This window comes from Botryllus schlosseri, chromosome 9 (assembly GCF_051294905.1).
Source record: "Botryllus schlosseri isolate E-star chromosome 9, Bs_hap1, whole genome shotgun sequence".
In the NCBI taxonomy this organism is placed as follows: domain Eukaryota; kingdom Metazoa; phylum Chordata; class Ascidiacea; order Stolidobranchia; family Styelidae; genus Botryllus; species Botryllus schlosseri.
This window is the reverse complement of record NC_137244.1, coordinates 18815720-18835145: the sequence shown is the minus strand read 5'-3', so window position 1 is coordinate 18835145 and position 19426 is coordinate 18815720.

Here is a 19426-nt window from a genome sequence, read left to right as displayed (position 1 = left end):
ACATTCAATAGCTAAATCCAACAAGTCAAACATTACAATTTACAGTGACACGCAATGACGTATAGCTGAAACTTAAATGCTTCAACGTTTTCTACACGTACTCGAAGAGTGAAAACTGTTCCGTGCATCTCTCTGCGCATAAGTGAACGGTACGTCAAGCACATATACTGAATATCTGATACCACAATCGCGTTCACAGTACATCCGGGCGTCTGGTACTCTTCAAATAAGGAATACCAGTATCGAGGAGACATGGGGCGGCAATTGCATCAATGTACTCAATTACGATTACTTGTGAAACGCGCGATTACGATTACACGTTTTTACAGCCTATTACTTGATACAACGTACTATTCCTTGATGTTTACTTTATGTCATATAGTCCCTGTGAAACTAAAAAGTTTAGTGATCATCCTCTTGCAAGAATTCGATTAGATATAGGCAAACTAATCGATTATGGTTACCATTACTTCAGTTTTTTCGAATGTAATCAATTATAATCACGATTACCCCATGTCTAGTAGAGAAGACACATCGGGAGAATGGATGTGTGTAATGTGCAGCCGGGGCCTACGTAAGTTATCGTAGGCCCCGGTGCAGCATGTACCATGTTATACAGCGTAGGTACTAGGTAGAACTTACAGCGTAACAGGAGTCCATAATTTTTCATTCCTAGCTCATCCGTATTGAAAAAACACAGATCTTCTTGTATGATCAACAGCTGGATTTAGTAGACGGCTCTCTGTCTTGTCGACGAGGTATTACAGCTTGGAGAGTTCGCGGTTGTCTTACGTCGCGTTTTCTTTATGATCAGTCACGGAAAATGGATTAAGAAGCGAGCATTGCGGAGTACGCGATAGATCCAGGCAAATATTACGCAGGTGCGTCGTTCGCGTATATCAAAATGATCGTTATATGTTAAATCCACGAATATGCCTAGCTTTTGGTCTTATATCACGTTCAAACTGCCACTTAATTCCATCGACAAGCAGACTTATTGGTCTAGCCATCATGTCATAATGGAAGATGCGGGAAGGAAGCATCAGTGCCGTGCGGGATACAAGCCAGTCGTGATCTTAATTTCACAGGCCAAAACGCGTAACACGTAGTTTGCGATTTTTCGACATCGACATACGCATCACATCCACATTACCCCCGCAAAAGGCCGGAACGAAAATTTAGTAACGCCGAAAATTTGAGACAGCGAAATGATGATTTACTTCTGTCACTTAATCATGAATACACTGAGGTCACTCGAACAAAATTTAGGAATTTGACCGGTCGAGACATGAATATCTACAAGGTTTGATATCTATGCACCCTGAGTCAATACGAATTTTTATCGTCTATATAGTACCTAATAATCCAGAATACATATCATAGCATATATAGTCCTTCAAGTACTTCATGTTCAATGAGCGTCAAACATATTGTTCACTGTTTAGCTATATTCGGCGGAGTTTCTTTTGTCAGCGCTAAGTCATTTCCTATCGATGCAGAACTCTTCCAGCTCAAGCTAACATGCACGGTTGATAGTACGACACGTAGATAGCCAAGTACAACTCAGCATTAGCACAGTATGTTTTCCTGGTGGAAAATTGCCAAGCATGATGTTTAGGACACGCATCTTTTTTCCCAGCAGTAATGGTAACGCGTCGGAATTCGATCCTGCAATCATCTTATAAATTTACACATTCGCATACACAAGTAGGACTGAAGTGGACACTGAACACGCGAGAAAACACACCAGCATTGGTTTATTCAAAATTTTGTTTTTATTTGAGGTAACAGCTACATATAGAAATCGTCATTAATTGTTAATGTAAAGATTACACGAGCTTGTTTATAAAGATATGTTGAACTGTATAGCAAGTTATATGATTATGATTATATAAAAATCAGAAATAATTCATCTTGATAGCAATGTTATACTATGCTTAAAAGGGAAAATATTCTTACGAATTGGTTCCTGTGCGTGTACACTTTACATGGGTTTTAATTTAAGAAACAGGATCTAGGAATGAATATTGCTACGCAGCGAAATCGCTACCAGCCGTCACCACCGCCATATTGTCAACAGCTATGTACAATTGTACACATACACAGGAACGTTTGAACTCATTTCAGCAACGGCTACATGCAGTTTGTTCCGGCAAATAAAGTTATAGCCTCTGGGGGTAACACAGCGTACTCTTACATATACGATCAATCAGCAACAAACAGGAAGATTGCCGAGACCGATTTTTGTGCGAAATAAGTGCACCGCAAAGCTTATTTTCCAGCGTATAATCCATTTCGTTATAATTTTCTTTGCCTTGAGGCTCCCGTGATTGATTTAATGTCGGGCTGTTGTGAACTAATTTGCAAGCAGCGTTGTATTCAATCTGACGATCTCAATTATATGTGCACGAGATCAAATAAAATGGAAATTTGCTAGCCGTAACCTTTCGGTAACGACGGACCTACATGCTATCTTGTCAGATGAGGAGATAACCTAAACTCGCTTCAAGATGCGGCATATAAATGAAGTAGAAGTTGAATTACTCTAGTCAAATTTGCGGCACGAAAATTATTATAATCCAACAAAAAATGTTATCATTTTCCCGTTGTAACTACTTACATGCGCTCTGAACGATGATGGTTTTTCAGAAACGAGTTGTTTTACTAGATGCTTCTACATCGTTCGAAACCACAGAAAAGTGCCATAGCATCAACACAAGAAGATTCAAATATATGTGGCTCTTCCGTGATTCAACACTATTTAAAAATTCATATTTGCATAAGCACGACCTGGCAACAAATTTCCTATAGTGAAAAACTCCAGTACAAACTGTAATTTTCCGGCTCCGAATACGCATCCCCGCGAGAATATCGCACGACTTGAGTTCATCCAGATCGAAGATATGTCTGTACAAACTTCTCCTCCAAGCCAAGCAGGACAGCAACAGATTCAATCTCGCGAATGACATCCTCGATAAATTCCTCCGTACAGGGATCGCATCATTTCTTGCTGAATAATTTATAAAATTCCGGATTGCTGTGGAGCAAAGCAATCGTCTCCCGGCCCAATTCCTTCTCAAGCTCCGTGATGTAATCCGTCGCTCTCTCCACGATAACGGCTGGATCCCTGCGTATGTTTTTCCCGTCGATTCGGTCGGGTATGATCTCGTCCAGTTCCCTCAGCAGATTGCGCAGTGTATCAGCCTCATCCGTGCCATCGCGTCTGTTTTCAACGTTGGACTTGGCCAGTATCTCACTGTTCACTCTTCGTTTACTTTTCCGCGTTGGTGTACCTTCCGCTTTTCCCATGATGCCAAGAAGTAATCGCGGCGCTTAACTTATTGAAAGGTGCTATTCAGTCGCGTCTCGCGTGCGACGCTCGCATATATACAGCGTACGACGATACCTTTTTTCTCACACTTTATTTAATCCGTCACGAAGCGCTGTTGGAACTTTGCTTTTATGAACTTTGTGTTCTGTTCCACAGCTTTAAATGTATTCAGTATTTGGAACTGCTTCCAAATAATATACCGACTTATAACTAACGTAGGGCTACCATATTTTACGATCGGGAAAGGATGACACTTTTTACAAATCGACAATCATATGAAATCGGACGAGAATACGGGCAATTTAAAAATTTTGACTGCTGGTAATAATGTCGTATCACATTATGCCACGACGTGGTAACCCTAAATAACGGCACCTGTCACTGAAACAGGGGCATTCAATCAAGCAGTTATGAATCATATGTTAGAAATTTATTGTTGATAGATGTACGGCCCATGACCTCGCAACCATTAGTACGTCATGCATACTTGCTCAACCGTATCATACGAAATAGCACATATCGCATCTACTGCAGTAATTGTAATCGCGGACTTTGCTGTTTTGCGGCTCTTGGTCTCAACTGCACATATCGTGTACCTGATTGAAATGCTTTTAGGACTTCCTAATCATTGTAATTAATTCCTTTATGACGGCAGGAATAATTATGTCTTCGATTCCAAGTATTGTGTTGAAGTATCGGTCACATCGAATGAGTTGCAGTCCGATTTGCGACTTCGAGCGCGATTGCGATCGCTATACGTAACAGCGGAACGTGACGGCATTCCTTCTCGACCTATCTTCTTGTCCTCGCCACAACAACTGCATCAACGTGGCCGTATTTGTTTTGCGAAGTCACGCGATGGCTGACCGTACGTTATATATACTCCGTCATCTCGAAGCATGATTCCAAACTTGTTTGTTACATCAATATTGTCCGAGCTGTGATGGTCTGGAAATATTTGGTAGCGTTGGAAGTCGTTGTGCTGACTTGATAATAATCGGCAAGTGAACGGTTATATGATCGGGAGTGTTATTCGCATTACCGCCATTTCCAACCCAAGTATAGTCTCCCGGGGTCTACCATATACTTACTTGCTAAGTGTCGTAGGCCCGCGTCATCCATTTTAATTTAATAAAGTACATCAAATTAAATGTAAACATTCCTCCTTATTTCAATTAGGAATATATTATTCTATTGTATATTGAAGTTACGTCTCTCTCAAATTCCGGGTATCATTCCGTAGTGATTCGAAACTTATCATGTAATTCATTGCATTCGCTAACGCTGCAGACACTGTGTACGCGGAACCGCACTTGGAAACAAGTAGATATTAAATGATTTACACAGCACTCAAGTTTCCGACAAAAAATTTGCGTATGTGTGTTCCCTATCTGCATAACATAAAGGTCTTTGTATGCAATATTACAGCCTTCGCCATCTCGGCTGTCCGTAATCTCCCGCCATTTGAACGTAAATTACGGCGACGCTGCGCGATGTCATACAGTTTGACAGGGAGATTGATGCGATTCAAATTAATATATATTCGCCCAAACACATTTTTAGACAGTGCAAGCTTTTCCCAGCAATGCGCGGCGTAATCCAGAGTCGAATTTTACCGACCGTGGGAGAAGCAAACGAAGGTGTACGCGCCGGATACAGCGTAAATATTTGTCGAAGCTAAAACTCGCAGGACTACATATCGCGAGTTCCTGTATGTCCTATGCGGATGAGATATTAGAATCGGAGTCGCGTCACCGGAACGCACGTTAAACCACGTGACCCGCTCGAATTTGACAGCTCGACGGTAGCTCTGACAAAGATTGAAGACTAAGATAATGGGCGAGCTTTAATCCGGTAACGTTGAGCCGAGATTTATACCTTAAAGCCAACAGCTATAGCTTCACGGTAATAGCGAAATCGAATCGCGCGACTCGCCGTGGGTGTGCAACTTTTAATCTGAACGTATTGCGCAAAGGCTCCGGACATCATCAGGCGTGAAATGTTGACAACATTCGATTACCGACATCGGGAAATCGTTAGTCTTTTTACTCACCAAGTATAACAGCCCGCTGAGAAATATCCAGAAATTAACATATGCAGATAGAGTAGTCACCGGTATATCTCATACGAGAATGTAGCTACGATTGTTTAAAATAATATTAGTGCCACAGTTTCGTATCTTACCAATCGTTCAATATGTAAACTATTATAGGTTTCCTATATGTATCCTATCAAGTGGCAACGTATGAACATCTAACATTTTTATAGTGCTGCAATGTCAAATCCCATATTTTCGGTTCCTAAATTGTTTTATATATTGTCGATGAATAAATTTAAACCGGAATTTAAATTTAAATCGGTTGAATACATAGCACAGGTAAAGCGCACCTTGCACTGGCGAGCTCTGTTCATTTTGTAAGTCCGCCTTAATCAAACACATGCGGGAATAAGCACTGGTGCGATTAGGGTTGCATTTAAAACAAACATGCTTAATACAAGGTCCTTGTTTAAAACATGTTTTTATTGTGCTTTCTAAGTCATGACGTCACGAATATTGAATATTGACATTGACAATTGAAAATACAGGGTAAATATAGCTCTTTTGATGAAATAGGCTTCCAACCTCTGTCATATATTGATCAGAAACTTCTTTAACCATCGCCATGTAGCATTTTTACGGTCGGCGGTCATCATCATCATCAGAACATTCATTCCGTATCAATGGTCTATATCTAAGTACTTTAGCTGTTGAACCGACTATGTCGAGGGTTCCAACCATCCCATATCGTATTCATCGGATATATCGGGTGGTAATCGTCCGTAGGCCCATATAACATGTTTTTGGACAGTATTTACCCGATTATGGCATATTTATACAACGTTAAAATAAACACAATTTCTTTTTTAGGGATTTGTTTTGAATGCAACCCTAGGTGCGATTACCCTCGCTCGCATTTTATTCAAGTATGACTCAGCGGTGTCTTTTTCAGGGCAATCGTTCGGTCAATCTCCGTGGCCCCTTTATCAAGTAAATACATCATTTCGACGTAAAGTAATCCTTCGTTATCCCATAAAGAGATATGATATAAGGAACAGATTTCGTCTATCGTGCGGAGGATCACATGATAATTTCACGGTTTATGGCAGTTTTATTTTCAGTTTTAAACAGTTAACGATGTATGACATATAAGTCATAAAGTAAAGACACCCCATCTTATACCAAACGACAGACTTTGAATATTGTGGCTTTATCATAAATCGCATCCCCCAACTCCTGCATGTATTGATATTGTATGGTTCACCAATAGCCTTGAAAATGATCCACGAGCAATTCGCATTTCAATTGGTTCAATTATATAAATTCTTGATTTGGTAGTGTAGTGTAATATCACATTACGATATATTTGCTAATATCATGGCCGTATTTGTGGTAATAAAATATTTATAATTTATCCAGGCGCTCAAGTGGATTGATTTAAAAACTTTCTGGATTGATTTTTAAAAAATTTCGCGTATAATACTTCTATTTTCAGTCCGTCACGATCATGATACATATAGTCCTTCTAACTGAAATAATTAAGCCATTGTGACATAATCACACGGCTTGGTAAAAGGTTAAAATGAACTTTTGTTAAAAACTTTGATTAAAACGTATATTACACTATTTGTTTTAAACGCTATCCTCGGGGTATATAGCGCACGATATAGGACAGTAAGAAGTACATATATACTTTTTCAGATACACATTTTTGTAGTTGCAATGCTAACTCTACTGATATTATTGTTCCACTAACTTATACTTCGAGTTTTCGAGGCTGATTTACTAGCACGCAGTTTTAATTGTGCCAAAAACAGAAAAGAGAGATGGAGAGTGCAGTTTTTGGTGCATAATAGCCTCACGGTCATAGAAGCATATTTAAAGTCCGTGTATTTGTATCTGTATTTAGAGCGGCTGGAGTCTAGCGGTACAATTCCGATATATTTGCTTGAAAACTGTCAAGCGTCTATCCTAATGAAAATGCTTTTGACCTGACCGAAAAAACTCTACCTCTACTCATATTAGAGTGGACTTCAACAGATTTTTCGCCTGCTACTAGTCGCCGAATACTTTGGTCATATCCGAAATCAGTGGGCATCAAAACGTCGATAATTATCGCCATCATAACAGACATGGGCATTAGGGTTGTTCAAAAAAAACTTTTTTTTCCAAATTTCACTCGCCTAGTGACTAAATCGTCAGGTTGTCCAAGAAAACGATGCACACCAAATATGACTCAATTCCAACCAGTCAAGGCCGTGCAATCTTGAATTGAAATTTTTAATTTAATAATAAAAATTAACAAAAAAAATCTCAAATTTTTCCGTTAACCCCATGAAATTGTTGAGCTGTCTTCAAAGACGATGCAAAACAAATTTGAGTCAATTCCGACTAGTAGAAGCGGAACTATTTGAGTTTTTCGTTGATAATTCTCGGATCAAGGATAATCCGACAATTATCAACGAAAAACGGGAATAACTCCGCTTCTACAAGTCGGAATTGACTCAAATTTGTTCTGCATCGTCTTTGAAGACAGATCAACAATTTCATGGGGTTGACAGAAAAATTTGAGAATTTTTTTTAATAATTTTTATTAATAAATTAAAAATTTCATTCCAAGATTGCACGGCCTTGACTGGTTGGAATTGAGTCAAATTTGGTGTGCATCGTTTTCTTGGACAACCTGACGATTTAGTCCCTAGGCGAGTGAGATTTGGAAAAAAGAGTTTTTTTTGAACAACCCTAATGGGCATACCATATCGTGAGATCAATTTCGTCAGCATCGCTACTCGAAAGAAGCTTTCCGCGAGCAATAAAATATTGTCGGATTAAAACACTGGCGACACGTACTTACTCGTCACCGCTCTGACATTTATTGTTTACGTGAACATGAGAAACATGATGAAGATGGCGAGATACTAACCGCAAATATTACGAAATTCCTGAGGCTCCACACAGGCAGGTGCGGCGTACGTGGGAAACTGCTTATTTTTCAGCGATATCAATCTATCGCTCGTAAATCGAGCGCTTCAGCGGTTTGGCAGCATACTTTTTATGGTACCTTAAGCGTTTGAAGGTATCGAATGCATGGTCGTTATTTTGATATGATACCGGAATAAGTCGCCGGGCGGAATCGTTTATGAGCAGCGTTTCACGGAGCTGCGCCGTAAAACTGGCGGTGCTGCATCTTGTCTACGTACATTACACACAAATCTGATGAAGTCACATCGGCGGCGTCTTGACTTTACGTGCTATTTCACAAAACCATAATATACAGTACTTCAAAGTGAAACCTAGCTGATCGCAACACGTGAATGTAAAAATTCAAAATACGACGGTGTCAGTCTTTTGTCTGTACTCTAATTCGTGCGGTTTGATTCGAAGAATTCTTATTTGCAGAGTTCGAATTCGATTCGACAATAGAAGGGGGCGGAATGCGAGCTCGAACGAATTGAATTATACGAAATCCTCGATATTTTGCCTTTATTATTCAAAAATCTTTACTGACTAATTTTATGTTGCCTGAGGGTCGTCATGGCGGAAGGAGAAGGGGAAATGCAAAAGATTTTTACCTTAGTAAGCTCCATTGTTCTTCCCCGTTTTCCATGAAGCCCCCATGATGAATATTCTATTAGGACTCTAGAGCGTTATTTTTTTCAAATGGATTCGAAGCGACTCCGAAATATATATTCACGGGTGTAAGTTGTAAGTATGAAATTACTCTCGGCAAAAAACGAACCACTAATTGAAACTCTATTCGGATCATTCTCGGTGCCATATCTGCCGCTTGGAATCGAACTAGGTATTTTGTATACCGAATCGACGATAGAAGCAAGCGTACATGACGATATAATAATGTGGACACTGCACCCGTGCAATCCGTTAATCAAAGATTAAGATCTTTTGAAGTATAGGCTGTATAGTGGTATTCTATGCCGGCAATTATATATATACATATATATACTTAATATATTGATGCCATTCGGCCGAGGATATCGAAATAAGTTATGATTCGATTTCTCCTCTTTAGCTCCAAGCCTACGGGTGTATGATTCAGTGGACAATCTGGACACCTGCATAAACATCATCCACAAATACAATGTAAAGTATTGCCAGCTTCGCACAAAGACCAATAACACTCATAAAACCTCAATATGATAATAATGATGGAAGAACAATTGTAGGGTAAACGTTCAATTTTGCCATAACTCTCACGATTTCGCCTGTGTGAAGGTATCGAGATTGATAATAATCAGAGCACGTCACTTTGGTTCATTGCCGGAAATTATAAAAAACGACAAAGCCGATGGCATTCAATGATTTTTAATGAGATTTTAACGAGTGACAAATGTTGATTTTCAGTGGTTTTGTGACAGTTCTACAGGAGTCGCGAGCATACTTGGTCGATGAAAAACTGTTGCTGGAGATGTGGTGTGGAACGATTCAAAATTGCAATAAAAATGTAAAATTAAAATCGATCATATTTCATCCGTACGTCATCGTGTTTTACAATTTTCCAAGGTATATTTTAATATGTATGCATAACTTCCACTACTTGGTCGATTAAAATCCATTACTAGAAATACAGTGTGAATCCAAGTTGTAGGCCTAACCAAAAATGTAAAATGATAATTCCATTCATAACCCATTCATACTTCGTTGGGGTTTCCAAATTTTCAAGCCATATTATTTGTAGATTCCACACTTGATCGATTTAAAACCTTTCCTTGAAATACATTGTGAAACCATTGCAAGATGAATAACATTTCACTATTTCATTCACATACTCCATTCATACTTCCTTATGTTTTACAATTGTTCGGGACATAGATCTCGTTATTTATGGATTTCGATTTCGATGATGTCTTCGTGTACTGATTGGAGACTGTTGAGGATATCCAAACGATAGAATGATTAAATGTAGTTATCATATACGGATATTTCGTGACCTAAAGCCATACCGCTTCATATCGTCTTAACCCAGCGGTTCTTAAACAGCGGTCCACGGACCCCTTCGGGATACGAAGCACCAAAGGAAGGGGTACGAGATGCAGTGTGCAATTTTACGCTATTTATTTACCTCTGCATTACTTTGCAAATTAACACAAAATGGAATACTATGGGTCGGATCTCTTCAACTCAATTATCTTCTCAATTCGCCCGTTCCCATTTCAAGGACATTATTACTTCAATTTGAGTATGCCATTCCCTCCTGCAAAATAATAGTAGGCTTAATAAAAGATACAACATAAGTTACAGTATTGACGTTTTTTCGCAATTATGAAGGAATGGAGCCTTGAGGTCATTAGGGTGCTTTAGTCCAGGGCTGTGAAACCTGCTGGGGTGGTACTATCACACTCCGACATTTCGGTGCTGACCGTAATTTCCGTCCCAGAGTACGCCAAGACCTGTGACATTTCGGTGCACCAGCGGCGGCGATTACCATTTGGACCATAATATCACAGCGCGTCGGCGAAACCGTCGATATTAATATCTATAGTCGCAGCTATGTCTGCTGTCCCTGAAATCCACATAAGTTGTACTGAAAACCCTAGTGGTGCCCAAGACCAGCCTTTGAGGGGGCTTGGCAAAGTGCTGTTTCGATCCTGAATAAGGGGTACGAGCAACATTACATGAGAAGCTCAAGGGGTACGTGAAGAAACACTGCTTAAATCTATTGTCTCGTAATTTTAGAGAAAGCGTCCCACTGCAAATCACACGTAAGTTATTATCAGTTATCGTTTCCCAGCTATATAATAAATACGTCATGCTGATTGCACGTGTCTGTGTGGTCGTGCTTAATTAAATCTTGACATACCGTTGGTTAAGTTTAGGGTCAAGACCAATGGTGGTCACTGGTCAGAGCAGTCAGCGCTGTGGTACAAGTAGAAATACAAGTAACGCCGTTAATTTCTACTCATTAACAAGTATAAACGCCAATTCCCAAAACGTGAAAAACTACTTCAAGTGGAGTCGAAATGAAATGTCGGACAGTACTTCAGGAATCAGTTCCAAAGAATAGATTTGATCGAGCGTTCTCATTTCGACAGCTAACCGGTGTTGGCTACTTTCGAAATTTCAAGATGCATCATCACGACGGACACAAAATTACTAATGAAGTCAGAAATATATTTATCAGTTACTGGGAAGGCTATTTCGCGCGGTGCCCATGATGGTTGGATGTTGAGAGTCATTGCACTGCGAAAGAATATCCCAATAATCTTGGATAACTTACTGACTGACACCAACTTTTACAACATGTGATCGATTTTGTAGTTACATCAATGCGCTGTACCTAATTCATGACAATTTGCCTAATATTTTGAATTTCTTATAGTTAGGGTAAGTTTTTGTTGCACTAAAATCGCGAAAAAGTTGAATTTAATTTTATCAAAAGTTGCAGTTTAAAGTTGCATTTATGATTTCTGTTAAATTATTAGGGTATGAGGTACTTGAAATGTTCCGCTGTATAACCCAGTTCTCGCAGAGCCGTCAAATTTGTTACTTTGCCATATTTAATGCACGGTCTGGCTAAACCGACAATAATTTCATTTTTCTCGGCACATAGCAATAAAATGACGCAATGCGGGAATAATTTTCCCCCAAAAGCATAGCGATAACCCCCTCTCCCTAAAAAGTCGAATAACACACCCCAAAAACCCCTAGGTCTGCAAACTATTGACCCAAGTCATTGCAGAAAAAACTCGCGCTCGATGACTTTAACAAAAGTAATAGCCTGAAAAAGGTGACCCAGTGAAAATGTAGTTTTCGGCGGTATCGCCTGCACGCTTGTGAAATGGGAAACTTTTCGAATTTAAACGACAGAATTAATACAGCGATCTATTTACATATTGTTCAGGCACGGTCTTGCTTGGCAAGGGTAGTGGACCTTCAAGCCATTGTGTCATAGATAACAGTGAGATGCAGCTAACCCATCATATAGCTCTTTGTTTTGCAAATAAAAGAGAATAGAACCATACTAGAAATAGATTATAGCATGTTTTTATATGACTCCTTTACATCTTAACGCAATATTTGATAAATGTTGCAGTAATAATTGGCATGAAAAATAAAGAAAAGTTGCAAAAAGTTGCACTATAAAATCTTTCCAAACAGCTTAAAACATATTATTTAGATTCTGAGTATCTAGGAAGCTGTCGGAAGCTGTGAAAAAAAGTTGCAAAAATTGCAAAAACTTGCCCTACTTATAGTCCTTTACAAAATTAATCAATTAGCTTGTGTTGGTTGATGAAATGAATTAGCCTGTGGTGCAAAATACCTTCGTTTTTACATGCCACATAACAGGATTTTATTGATTAATTATAACCATAATAAAACTCAAAAAAGTGATGAAAAACTACTTCATACTTTTCAAAATCGAAAGTGTAAAAAGTAGGTAGTTTTGTCCCAGAAAAGCATTCAAGTAAGAGTGGAAAATGCGTAAAAACATTTAAATAAGTAGGCGGAGTAGGCTGAGTGTTTCGAAAAATAAAAGCAATTCGCTTCTAGGTGTGGTCAAAGCAATTTTTTAGAGTAGGAGTATCAGAAAATTCCTATATTTCTACTCAAAATAACTGAAGTTGTGATTTCCAAGACAGATAATAACTACTTCAAGTGAAACTAGAAAATGAAGATTTGAAAAGTACTCGAGTAAGTATTTTAAATAGTAGATTTTATCGATAGGCGGAATCGTATAAATAGGTGTTTCTTTCGAAAATATATTCAGCCACGATGATTTGGGGTTTATTGCAATAACGATCGCAATTTCGCTCATGAAATTGACAGAAAACTTTTGACTTTTAAAAATCCAAATACTGAAACGTAAGTGTTTAAAGAGCTTCTTGACGGGTACTACAGACCTTCAATATATAATTGAATGGTATATCCATATCGAAATCAACCCGAATATTTTCGGCTGACACTTGATTACCTCTGACCAATGTCAGCCGAAGATGTCCGGGTTTAGCTCAATATGGATATATTATTCAAAACATTAGTAGTTTTGAGTATAAAAACTGTTCAAATAGAAGTGGAAGTGATGTAAAAACAAATCCACTCGTGTAAATAGTGAAGGTAGGAAAAACCTACCTGAGTACTTCGATGTACTCTGTCACATATCTCCCCTGGACAGGATCGGCTCACGCCCAGTTCAGTATCTCGAAATCCCACCCGCGCGTTCTTAAAATATCCCGTCACCTCGAAATCAACGAACTCACCATCGGAATTCGGTTGGTTCAAGCCGGGATTACGTCACGTCACGTGACCGCGACAGGCAGATGGCAGGCGGATGGGAAAGTCGGCGCGAGAGAGTCGGAACGGCTTAATCGCGAGAGTTTGTTTACGCAGCGACCGTGGGATAAGTCCATACTAAATGTTTGCTCGCGAGGCCTATCACTGCTTCGTCAAACTTGGCGACAGCGCGCGAGGTGTCTCCTTTGTCCGCGACCATAACAAAAAGCGACATTCGTTTTGTCGGTTAGTGTATCTTTATCGGGAGTGAATGGATCTCACCCCGAACTCTCTTTCGTTGTTTGCCTCGTTAAAAGTGCGGTGCCAGAGTCCCACTTGCATGGCGACAGTAAAATGGCAGCCGCTGTACATTATCCACCGACTTTTTGCGCGTCCGAAAAGCATATTTAAATGGCGGTATTGTGGCGGTAGGACAAAGAGTATGGGCCCCGAAACCCGGCGACCGCCGCCCGACTTTTGATTGTTTTACGACCGCGATGGAATTAACTGCCGCTAGAGTACAAAAGGTGTTTTTTATGAACTTTTGACATTTCGCCGTGCTCCGTTGGTGCGGAATTCGCAAAATGTTTGGAATTGAGAGGGCGAATCGTTTAATTTTTAGATGTCTTCGAGATATGACAACTCGCGTTTATGGCGGGGTTACATTGTCGGTATATTTAAAGTCTTTTTTTCATCGACAGTCCCATGTTTCGTAATGGACACCACCGTCAAGACTTACAAGCCAAAAAAGGATTGCGGTATGGTAAGAAATACCAGTCAAGGGAAAGCAGTACCATAAATTACCAATGAAACTGGTGGAGATGGTCAGTTGGAGTGCTTTTACTTTTTCCAAATACTCAGGTGGTTTTGCCTATACTTGCAATTAGGATCGTGTTTAAAACAAAAATCAATTTAAAACAAACAAGGCCATGTTTAAAACATGTTATTTTTCTTAGTCGTGACGTCATGCATATTCATTTGTGACGTCATAATGTATTGATATTCACAATTGAAGGTATAGGGTAAATATAGCTCCTTTGACGAATGACGAAATAGACTTCCAACCCCTGTCATATAGGCTACGGACCAAAAATATCTTTAACCAAGACTACATCGTCATGCAGCGTTCTTACGGTCTGCAGCCATCATCATCAGAACGTTCATTCCGTACCAATGATCTATAGCTGTTGAACCGACTATATCGAGGGTTTCAACAATCCCATATCGTATACGTCGGCTATATAGGGTGGTAATCGTCGTCCGTGGGCTCATACAACATGTTTTTGGAAAGTATTTACACAGTTATGGCATAATAATACAACTTAAAGGCCTTTTTTTAAAACACTGTTTGAAACATGTGTTAAAACAAAGTGTTTTAAACAACCATTTGTTTTAAATGCAACCCTACTTGCACTACGCCCTCAAGAGGTTATGATTTTTGACTTTCTATCTAATACACGGTTTACAGTTTTTGTAGGCAAATCTAGACGTATCATACTTACATTTTTTTTATCTAGTAATCACTACTTCTACTTCTATTTGAGTAGAAATTTACGTCGTTACTTCTACTTCTTGAGTACCAACTATGACTACTTTAACAACCTTTGGAAATTGGAAGCCTCTTCACTGATGTCATTGAGTTCACGTTGTCAACTAATGCAGCCATAAGCCGTTAATAACTATGTTGAATATGACTAACAAAACCAGCGATTTATATCTATCAACAGCAACCAGTCTTTCTGTAACTTCTGTACTTTATTTTGTATTTAGTACCCGTAAATCACCCAAACGTTGAGTCATTTGAAACACTAAAATCGTTATGGTCTATATGCTCAATTTATTCATGTCGTAGCAAATACATTTCGTCGTAAATACAATGGGAGTGAATATGTTTAACGGATATAGCTTGTCAAAATCACTTGCAGTCAATAATGGCGATCCAATTGCGAGGGACATTAGGTAAAGTAGTCAAATATATGCAGAAGATACTATCGTGAAAATATCTTCTTTCAAAGTTCACGAATGTCGTAATGGGTTTGCGAAATTGGTAAGCTCGCATATACCCCCGAATATCGTGACTGCTGGCAATCCTCGTAAACAATGCAACATGACTGATGTCCTCCATTAAAACCCACGAGTGTTTTCTAAAGCATGAGACAATGTAATGACCGCATGGAGTCGAATGTCGATTGATATGCCATTACCATAAGCGCAGTTTGGTAACAGAGTCGGATTACAGACATTCTTACATTAGAAGTAAACGATTGTAATATCTGGAAAGATTTGCGGAAGAATAACTTCATGGGAGATTTATGCAGCATGTTCAATTTTGTAACCCGACTGCCTTTCATAACTTCGACAATATAATAGATATTTCTATGTTTATGTTTCTATGTTCATGTCGAAAGTATTCGGGTTCATTTCAATATGAATATACTATCAAATTGTATATTGAAGTTCTGTACCTCAACGAAGCTCTTCAAATATTTTGATGTATATACAGGCAATCTGTGAATGCACACTAAATTCAAAGCTTTACATATCACGCGTACCCACATGGCACATATCTGTCGTTTATAGGCTTGCTACACATTCAAACGGTACTGACGAAACACGAAACAAGCAATGTCATCTTCACATATATCTAGTCGACTTTGGGGTTACGGCGAAGACTTAGAACACGTGACAGCTTTGGAGCCTAACCCTAGCGCATTGGTTACTTCTAGGCCACGGGAACGTTTAGGATGGTCCAGAGAGCCAGCCATCTTTAGATTGTGGGGGTATGGGAAATTAAATTTTGTCCGTTTCGTTCTTGAGGCCACGAAAAAAGTCGAGAGTCCGTATAGGAGACTATTGACGTTTTTCCAGATGGGGTCAGCAATGAAGCACTTCTACTATTTCGTAGCACTCAAGTAGGAATTTCCTATACTTCCTCTACTTACTGGAGTGGTTGTGTTGTGGACTACGTAATTTTTCCTCGAAATTTTTCTACGATCTGCAAATTAAGTTGCAAGACAAAGGCTCTTGGAGGCATACAACCTCAATCTACAATTGAATAATATAAGCGATCACTTCGCCCGACTATTCGAACTCCCATGCCGGTGGCGTCATATTTGGTTATACGATTGTGGCTATACAATTTTCTTTTCAATTCTCTACTAGTTGCTGACGATTATCCTTTACGAGTGTCAGCCGAATACATTCCGGTATATTTCAATATGAATATATTATTCAATTGTATATTCAAGGCGAGCGAATACGTTGCCGAGATGCGGATCTAAACACACTATGACTAGGTCGAATTCAGTTAAAAGTAAACACGTTCGTGTAGATTTTCTGTAAGAATATTTATTAAAATTGCGTGTCAAATTATAGGTGACGCGAAACTGTCCACGAAATTCCTAAAACAAGTGCGATGTAGGGTGTACAGGGATTTCTAATGTGTGTATGTTACTGTTACAACGTTATAATTGAGTAAACATTGCTCACGAAATGCTTGTAGGCTAGGTAGCATTCTAATGACAGCTATATACTAATTACGGTTAGATTTCATTGTATGGGATACTACATGCGTGCATAGGATTACTGAACAACGATGTATATGTATGTATTATTTTCGGGGGTTTGTCTGTATATGTATGGTATCGTGATCGTGAAACATGACCCGATCAATCCATAAGTCACAAATCCATGCAGTTTGTATGCCGCGTATCCTTACAATTATCCGTTGTATACATTCCCAGCAGAGGTGCACAGTAAAGAAGTACTTATACTTTTTCTGAATATTCAAGTAGTTTTTGCCTCCTATACTTTCACGGTGTACTCAATCAGGCATGTTTCTTCACTGTTCCCACCTACTTCACAGCATTTTAGGAGAAAATACTTACTTTTAGACTTCGAATATTGTAAAGTTGGAAGTCGTTTTGGTTTATCTTTCTATCTCGTTTACGAATACAATCTTTATGACGATTCTGTGAAATAACCCTTGCGTATCACGGTAACTGAATATATTTTCGAAAATTGCACGAATTCGGTAATGCGGCGAGATGGCGTAGTGGTATGATCCGCAGCTGCAACACCAATGGATTGCGGGTTTGAGTCCGACCGAAGTTGACTCAAAAATTCCTATAGCTAGTGTTGGAGGTTTGTCTGTACTCATCCGCATAATCGGCGTCTTGGAAGCCTTGAAGTTGGCCGTGCTATCAGCCGGCGGCTCCAGAATCAGTATAAAGAAAATCGGCCTGATATAATTAACCATTGTCCCCGACAAGCACCATGAATATCACGAACAACATCCGAGTCGGTATTGTCATTAGTCATTCTGCGTTAGTCGCGTGAGGCTGCACCCTGCAATTTCGAAATCATAATCTCCTTGAATCGGCGACTAAAAGTATACGATATACGTCCCTACCGAATCTACTTTTTTAAACTACTTATTTTAGTGCTTGGAAACCGGTTCTTCTACTTGTTTTCGGTATAATTTTAATTTTAATATAACTTTAATTGAGTACCATCTACCAAGGCGGACAGCTTTACAGTTTTAGCAGATTAGAACATTCTTTCATCTACAAAACCCTTTCAGTGCACAAATATTGAATTCAGTCAACCTGGTGTTTACACCAGGTTGTAGCGTCAGGTATACTGCGGTATAAATCATATTCAATAAGTGTGTACAAAAGGCATGCTATCGACTCTTTAAAACAGCACAGCGTACGGATTATGTTCCACGAAAATTCGCAAAGCCATCGGAAATGATCGCTGACACATTATCGAGTCGTGAAGTGTTTGCCCACAATCACTTATGCATTCGTTCCGTGTTTGACTATCGCAAAACTTGTGTAGCGCACGCGAGTTATCGCCCGTAATATACTTTTGACACGAGTCCCGCGATAAAAAAACGCCCTTGTGCCGCGAATTAGAGATTATAAGAGCTATTAGTCACATAATCGAGGAATAATCAACTTATTTTGCGATAAGACCGGCATGGCGAATTTGATTTCGTACGGTATTTAGTTTGGCGGCGAATGTGGAATATACAGAAGTGACTTGGGAAAAATCTTTCGAGATCCGTCATCGTATATGTGGTGATGGGAATTTTTCTTTATATCATGGCGAACTTGAACTTGCGTGGACTCCTAAATGTCAGAATTGTTGCGTTGTTAGTAAGAAATCTGATAATATCATGCTATATGTCATGCGTATGCCAACATATACCAAGTTTCCTAAGTCTCTACCCGGGGCCTAGGATAAGTATCGTAGGTCCCGCTCTACCTAAGCCAGGTCGTAACTATGTCCAACTGGTTTGACATTTTTTTAACAAATATCATTTCCAAATAAAAAATAAATTCCAAAGTTTTTCATAATTGTGTAAATACTTTAAAAAAACATGTAGTGTAAGTATAGACGAATTGCAACCGATATTGTCTACGTATATAATATGTCATAATTCGAAGCCTTTGCAACCTTCGTCGGTAAAATAGTTATATAGCATTGGAACGAAATAGATGTTCTGTTCTTCTGCCGACCGCAAGAATTCTGGATAGCGAATAGCGATGTAGTCCTGCGGTCAAAGTTATTTTTGGTCGGAAACCTTTTTCATCAAAAGAGCCATATTGACAATATATTTCCGATTTTGAATGTCGATCAAACTGTGACGTCACAATAGAAGATCCCTGACGTGACAATTAGGCAAGAAACAAACAATAATAGACATGGCAACAACCATGTTTTCAACAATTGTCAGCCTGTCATAACGTCCATGTAATTACTCCTAGTTTACTAGTATTAGAAACCAATCGTTCGTTTCTTCATTTCACTGTACCCTGATT